Source organism: Chinchilla lanigera, unplaced genomic scaffold (assembly GCF_000276665.1).
Source record: "Chinchilla lanigera isolate Chin_1 unplaced genomic scaffold, ChiLan1.0 scaffold00008, whole genome shotgun sequence".
In the NCBI taxonomy this organism is placed as follows: domain Eukaryota; kingdom Metazoa; phylum Chordata; class Mammalia; order Rodentia; family Chinchillidae; genus Chinchilla; species Chinchilla lanigera.
In genome coordinates this window covers 9,810,784-9,818,621 of record NW_004955409.1, presented here as the reverse complement: position 1 = coordinate 9,818,621, position 7,838 = coordinate 9,810,784, and the positions used below count along the sequence as shown (strand labels likewise).

Here is a 7,838-nt window from a genome sequence, read left to right as displayed (position 1 = left end):
TTTTCCTCTGAACTCAGCTTTTGGCTTTTATCTTCATTTAATTGCTTTGGTCTTTCATTCACAGCATCACTTTACTTAGAGGAGACTCCTGTTCTTATATTTACATTTGGACAGACCAATATTCACTAGTTCATGGTATATTTAGCTTTCAGTGAGGACCCAGTGCTGATACCAAGGCTATTTTCCCAAGGCTCCATGGTAGAGCATAGTAACATTCCATGAGAACGGATGCTGTGTGTTTAATTAGCTCTCCACCCGTCCTCAGCGCCTTATTGCTTAATTGTCTGAAAGTCCAGTGTGGAGACAAGGCCCCAAAGAACTGTATTTGCTTTCCTTTCTTTCCTTATGGTGTAGGTGTTAGGCTGATTTTAGAGATGCCTTTATTTACAGACAGGAAAATTGAGTCAGAGGGTGATTTCCTGTCACGAGTACAGCTGTCTGGAGGAAACAGGTATTCTCCAGGAGAGAGCCAGGAGATGTGATCCCAGAAGCACTTGGGGACTCGAAAGTTTTTGGAGTAGTTTTGAAATATCTGAGGTTCAGCAGAGCCCAAGTTACTTAGCTTGAAGCACCATTTCCGTTTCATTTTCTAGAACCATGTACATTGAGGGAAATTGAATCTGTTATTTGGGAATCGTTTCGCTCTCATTCATGAAAATACTGCATGGTAAATACTAGATCTGGGTTCAAGAAACCTCTTGAGCTCTTTGAGAAGTGGTTTATTGTTGTGGTTACTGTTATTGTTGTTTGCCCCTTTGAAACTGAGAGCACAAGTTTCCTCTGGATGAACCCAGCATAGGACAGAGTTTACTGCTCAAGTATCACAGCCACTGTGGGGAGACTGACATGGTCTAGCATAAAGCAGTGCTGCAGACAAGGCTTCCAGGAAGCGACACTCTCAGGAGCAAGCCTTGGACATTGAAGGGATTTTCCACGAAGGCCTCCAAGCACCCAGTTTGGTCTAGGCAGGATTTAATCTCTCTTGATGCAGCCACAGCCCGAAGTTAATTCCAACCCACAAGTCAGTCCTAGGTCCAGATGTTTCTGAACTTTATAATTCTGTCTTTGTTTAAAATTAATTTTTTGCTCATCATGAGGTTTTATGCATTAATTTTTATGGCAAAGCAGCGCATTGCAATCTTATTTATCTTGATTATTGAGGTTTGGGGCATCTTATGTTTTGTGCCTGAGCAAGTGTCTCAGTGACCTCACACCCTGTCCTCTTCGCTTCTGGGTGGGGCAGGCAGGCTGAGAACTTCTGTTCCAGTTCAACTGTGGCTTTTGGCTCAGCAGAGATTTCTTTCCCTGGGACTAGGTGGCCCATACCCAGTGTGTCTCCTCATGTGCCTTTTGTCCCATGTGCCTCAGAGTGAGTGCTGAGGCCGCAATTTGTGATTGCATTCTTGTCACAAAGTTGCACGTATGCTGCAGGATAAGACTCAAGATATTCATTCCTAAGACATAACTTTGTTCCATCAAAATGATTATTTTGTTTTAATCTCATACAGATTAGAAAGAAGAAACATTTCGTTTATTCTGTTGTCCATCCCAGTGGTACTAAGAGTAGATTCTAAACAAAAGGAAATGGAAAACGTGGCTTGAGATTACACAAGGGCTTGTCAAGCTTTAAATTCAAGGCCTTTATGATCACGGTCACAGCTTAATAATAGCTATTGCCAGCAACCACTGAAAAGTGCCGGATCCTACCTTGAACAGCGTCTTGAGTACATTGTGTCATTTAATCCTTACAACAACCTCAGGTAGGAACTATTAGAATGCCTATTTTACAGATTAGAACACAGGTTTAACGATGTCAATGTCTCCAAGATGGCTCAGCCAGGCAAGGGCGGAATGCAAAGCTTTCTAACTCAAAGCTCTGCTTCTTAGCCTCTGTTCTGTACACCTCCTGCCCCACAGTACACGCGTCAGGAGAAAATCAGTTTCCGTCTTGTATGGAGCATGCTGGCGACAGTATCTTCCGCATTAAGACCATGAGTGAATAAAACGCAATAATGCTTTCATTAAAACTTCAGCCTCTGTGTCTGTTCAGATTAGAATAAAAAAACTCCTTGGTATCTAAATCAAAGCACAGCCAGGTTCTTTTCCTTTCCAGTGTCCTGGGCTTCATAATGCTTTGCTTCTAGGGTTCAGAAGCCAAGTGCGTCAAGAGCAGCTGTCCCTGCTCTGGTTTCTGCGAGAGGAGATGGAGTAGGACAGATAGCAATTTACTGTAAATGTTTTGGGATGGGTTGATGGATAGGGAGTGCTAAAGCACTCACATTCATTTGGCAATGACAAGAACGCCTGTCTGCTATCCTTAAACCTTGGATCTAGACCTGCAGAGCATTCTTTGCTGGCTCCCGTTCTTATTGTGTTGTGTACTCTGTGAGGAATTCCTGGCAGATCTGCCCAGTCATTCTCCCCTGTGCAGGCTTTTCACCTGACCTCCGAAGCTCTCCCCAGACAGCTACTTCACCCAGTGCCCACGTCTGTGGAGCTGGGCTTTAGAGAAAGAACATGGTGCCATGAGCAAAGCCAAGTCCTGCCGTTGTGCGTACACCTGCCCTGGGGAAGTTCAAGCAAGGAAGCTCTTTAGGAGGAGCTCTTAGTTAAAGAGGCAGCTTGACAGGCTGGGACTGAAAGCTCTGGGGCCTGTGTCCAGGACTTGTTATATAAGAGAACTTCCAAGAGAGGATAGGACATAGTTTTCAACAAATAAATAAGGCAAAGAGGCTACGCTTGCGAGTGCCACAGCTGGGAAGCAACGATGAGCAATGAATTTCTCATGCTAACAAATCCAAGCTCTTCGGAAAACAGATGCTGAGCTCTGGGACTGGCACTGGATCAGAGATGGAAGGGTATCTAGAGACCATTTGTTCATAAACACAGCTGAGGGCCAGCAACCTGCTTTCCTGCCCTGCCTGGGCTGCACTGACGGCTCCCATCCATGCGGCATTTCCAGAAGGAAGGAAACAGACATGCAAGGCTTCTGCAGCCCACGCTCTAGAGAAATAATTAAACAGTTTTTCTTAACCTCTTGAACTTTTCATTTATTATTGCCATCCATTATGTCTACCTTCTCAAATCACAGAATCCCAAAACTGAGCTCCGGGGTCAAGGGTTTATTGTTTAATGGAGATAGAACATTTTGTAAATTGCACGAAGTCACAATGTTTATAATAGAAGCTTCTGGTGTACTGACTCTCTTCCATTTAACAAACAGGGAGCTTTGACATGTGTTCTTCCTACAGAGCAAGAAATCTGGGGTAAGTGCAGTACTGGCATGAATGCGTTACCAAATCCTTCCTGTAAACCAAGTGACATCTGCAGTCAAATGAAAACATTCCTTCCCCCAAATACCAGGAAATGCTAAAAGTATCACTATTCTTCTAAGGTCATGCTAAAATGAAGTTTTGGCTTTTAGAACACAGGGAAAGGATGAAGAAGGCCAACATTTTTGTCCAATACACATTTGCTGCTACAAGTCCTTGGGGGAAAACCTCTTGTTTCAAATGTGAACATGTGTACGGAGAATTTTTCCCTTGGATTTAACCTTTGAATGAGAAGTGTAAATATTTTAAGAAAACGTACTGATGTTAAAAAATATTCCTGATGCCTTTGTTTTTACTAGAATTTATACTTTCAAGTCAGAGGTGGATTTGCTTGAAATAAAGCAAACAACCTCAAGACGTACTCAGCCAAAATAACCAATGTATAAATACCTAAGATGAACAAAATATGAATATTCCTCAGTTAAAGTAACCAAGGATTTTAAGTCCTTGGGACATGATAAGAAAGAATGTCTTAAACCTAAATTTTAACTCTTTATGTTGGAGATGTCATCAGTATTTTTAAAGGAAATAAATGTTCATGCAACATTTTCTTATATATCTTTTTGAGACTTTAAGTGAAAGCGACATGCATTCTTTTTTTTAACTACATACATTTTTTATGACTATAAGTCTAGCTAATGAAGACCACTGTAAAAGACAACCTTTTCATCACTAATTAGCATAACTATTTTCTTGAGTCTTAATAATTGGTTAATAGTACAGGATGTACGTTTGACTCGAATTTATGAAATAAAAGCACGTACAGTGTTTACATTTTATATTAGTAGTGATTCAGGCAGGTTTCCCTGGGAAGATGCCCCCTCGCAAGCTGCTCATTCTATCTTTTTCATTGTCTAAGTTTCTAAAAGAATTTTATAGCATTTAATATCTGTTCCAGTGTGCTCATTTGCTTGCCATGGGTCCCAGTGCTGGGACTCAGTCTGGTCATTTCTGATTAGCCAGCAGGTGTCACTGTGGGTTTGGGTGCTAACCCAATTGACCATAGAAAAGAATGACTGATGAGGGGGAATAAGAGGGGAAAAAAGGGGAAAATAAAAGCAGGTTCTTAGAGAAAGAGAACAAACTAATTAAAAATATCTTGTTTTCATTCCTCTTTGTTATAGGACCTCAGAATTTTATAGCCCTTTCCCAGCTCCTGTAGACCCAGAAATGAACTCACACAAGATCTACTGATGCTGTCTTAGGAATAGAAGGTAACTTCACTGTATAAAATAGCAGAAGACATCAGGAAAGCTGAGGAGTGTATTCTCGTATCCTGTTCCTAATTTCTGAGGCCCCACCCCTGCGCTTCATAGCTATTCATCTGCTTGAACCCTGGGCACATTTGCTTCACCTCAGAAATATACAGTGTTTCCAGTTATTGGTAGGTCATAAACTCATGGCCCACAAAATGATTTGGCTATCCCTAACCTCGGTGATTAAATAAATTCTATTTCAATTTTTGAATAGGCATCTTGACCTGGAAATTTTTTCCTTCTATCTCCCAAAGATCTGTATCACTCTTCTTCAACAAAACTATCCTAGGGGCTGGGGATTTAGCTCAGCGGCAAAAGCGCCTGCCTGGCAAGTGCAAGGTCGTGAGTTCGGTTCCCGGTACCGGAGAAAAACCCAAAAAAAAAAAACAAAAAAAAAACAAAACTATCCTATTTTATATATATATATTTTTTTCCAAGTGCATGGAATTTCCTAATAAATAAAATTTTCAATTGGTAAAATTAACATGTTTCTTGAACAACTGTCAACTTTAAGAATACATGACCATAAAAACTCCCTGCACATAGAAGAATTCACAGCTGGTCTAATTTGAATAACAGGTTGTAAATTGATTTCTTTTTTTTTTTTTGGTTTAACATGTGAAAACAATGTCCATATTGTTGGTGTGGAGAGCAGGCAATTTGTTAAGAAAAGATACGTGGCTTGACTTTTCCAAATAAGTCTTAACACTTGTTTAAAACCTAATTTAGTCAAGTTGTGAAAAAACAAAGCAGAGAAGGGTTGCAAAGATACATAGAAATGCTTCTACATTCTGGAGAGCTTTTGTGCCCCTGGGACCATCCAGAGTCTACTCTTGCCACCTGCCACACACCAAGGACCAGCAGTTCATTTTGAGGTCGTAGCTCCTCGTTGCTGGAGTCTGAACCCAAGAGGGTGAAAAGCAGAAACACTTTCAGCTTGTGAACATCCTGCAGTTTCTGATTTTAATTCTCTCACCTTTATGCACATTAAATTCCCCAATAATACAATAGTGCTGATTCGAATTTAAAAATGCTGATTCTAATTAAAAAGATAAAAGTAAAGTTCAGAAGAAAGAAATGGTTTAAATATTCAGGTTCCCAAAGAGTTAGAAAATTGAACTACAAATTACGAATACTTAGTTACAAACTGGATTAAGTCATCTCTTCAAAAAGATAAGTAACTCCAGTGGGCTGATTTGACTCTCTGGGAGATACAGTAGTCCAGTGGTTGGCTTGTGACTCTTACTAAAAGTTCTTTGGGAAATCCATGCATTTATATCACATAGATCCCTTTCTCAGTTCTTAAAAGCTGTTTCATTTATGCATAAGAGTTCGTCATTAATGTAACATCATTTTCTCTGGTGCTTGGAGATTAAGACTCACTTTTGCTTGGGCTTTCTGGCAGAACATGTAGGAATCATAGCAACAGGCGCCATAAGCACAAGCAGCTGAAGGGTGTGGGGTGGGGTAAGCAGAGAAAGAAGGAAGAAGGACATGTTAAGGTATAAAAATATTTATCCAGGGTAACGGAACATCAACAACATTTTCTTTTCAGTTAGACGTATACATCTGTGAGGAATGGAATCTTTGGCCATTGGTTTATCCTTTGGAATAACCATTTCCATGACAACTTCTTAGACTGTTAAAAATAACAGTACTCACAATTTCCTCTGAGCCACTATGCCCTTTGTGTACGGTGGCTGCTATTTGGCCCCGACCACATACGTCTGGGTGATTGGTTTATGTATAAGTTTGTGTGTGCACATACTCTGTATCTTCCCAATTGGAATCTAATGTCTCTGGGTCAAGAGTGGCATGTTATATCTCTCTTATGAATCAAAACTCTTGTCTTAGTGCAAAGCATTGGTGGGAGTTCAACGAATCTTTGTTGAATGAATGAAAATTACAAAGGATACTTTTGTTTGGCAAGCATTGGTAATGCTAGATTACTTTTATGTAGTTCATATAAATAATTCACTTCTTGTGGTTCCATATCCTGATGTGAAAATTATGCATTTACTATGTTTTCATAGATATTAATGGGGGCTTTTAAAAAGAGAAATTGTTTCTAAGTTGGTGGTCTTAGGCCTAGTATTGAATGAAAAAGACTTGAAGTAAATTTTAATTGTGGAAAGAATAAAACTGAATGCATTGGTTTGTCAAAACTTAGTAGTTTATGTGTGTGCATCATTTTTTTCCCTACTATTTCATGAAGAACAACAAAAGACGCTAATTTTCTTTAATTTCATCATTCAACATATAGAAGAAAATAGAGTGGAGTATAAGGGTTAGAGGCGGCTAATCTGTCATTGAGATATTTTCCTTCCTTAACATCAACACTGTTTTTGTTTAAAAAGTGCAGTTTAAAAATGAAACTATAACTATGATGATCTAATTAGAAAATTTAAAGAAGAAATATTATATTTATGCTTTGGTACATCAGGTTTAGTTATTATGAGCCAGATGGTATTATGTTTCTGTTGGGAAAACATTTTTAGAAGCTATTTAAAGAATTATAGAATGAAGCAAATCAAATCATTACTTACACTATTTTTTTAGGAGGGGAGGGCAGTGGAAGGAAAATGTGCAGAAAAGACTAATGTTTATGTATAATGATTTCATTATCATATTTCTACTCTCTTTGTCATCCAGGGTAAACTCTAAGGACATGTCATGAATTCCTGAGCCTCAATAAATCTGTGAGTGTCAGACGCCGTGTGTGGGTAAAATGGATAATATTCTGACCTTTAGTAAGCTTTCACTAGAGCAAAGGAAGTCCCTCAACATAACGCTTCCCCACTACAAAATACTGGCAGGAAGCCAAAATATGCCCTTTGGCAAACCTCCAGTCTGGATGGCTTTCCTGCAGCTAGAAGACATTCATGAATCTGCTCAGCACTGCGATTTTTTCCCCCTCCTTTGGACAGTCTCATGGAAAGACCTTTCCAGTGTGTAACCTGCTGAGGGAGACGTGAGAACACATTAATCATGAGTTTCTTCAAAAGAAACTTGGGATTGTCCTGCCCTAATTTAACAGGTCCCTCTCCCTGTGCAGTGTGAGCTGCAAGACTGTCACAAAAATGCTGGTAGATAAGTTAGTGATGGGTCCAGCTGAAAACTGAGGTTATGGTAAGAACAAAATTAGTAGGTTCTGATCCTCAGGCGTGAGGTTTGACCGTGGTTAGATTTGCTTCTGAAGAGTAAAACTGATAGCTCTGAAAATACATGAGTAACTGTTTTTTCTTGTTTA

The 7,838-nt window shown here is 39.7% G+C and overlaps 1 long non-coding RNA gene across 1 annotated transcript; it reads left to right on the top strand.

Annotated features, from left to right (window-relative positions):
- Positions 1 to 3,221: 3,221 nt before the first annotated feature.
- LOC102006219 lies at positions 3,222 to 7,290 on the top strand. Its single transcript, XR_259763.2, has 3 exons — positions 3,222 to 3,266; positions 4,457 to 4,546; positions 7,241 to 7,290. It is a non-coding gene; the product is annotated as an uncharacterized LOC102006219 (long non-coding RNA).
- The last annotated feature ends 548 nt before the right edge of the window (positions 7,291 to 7,838 follow it).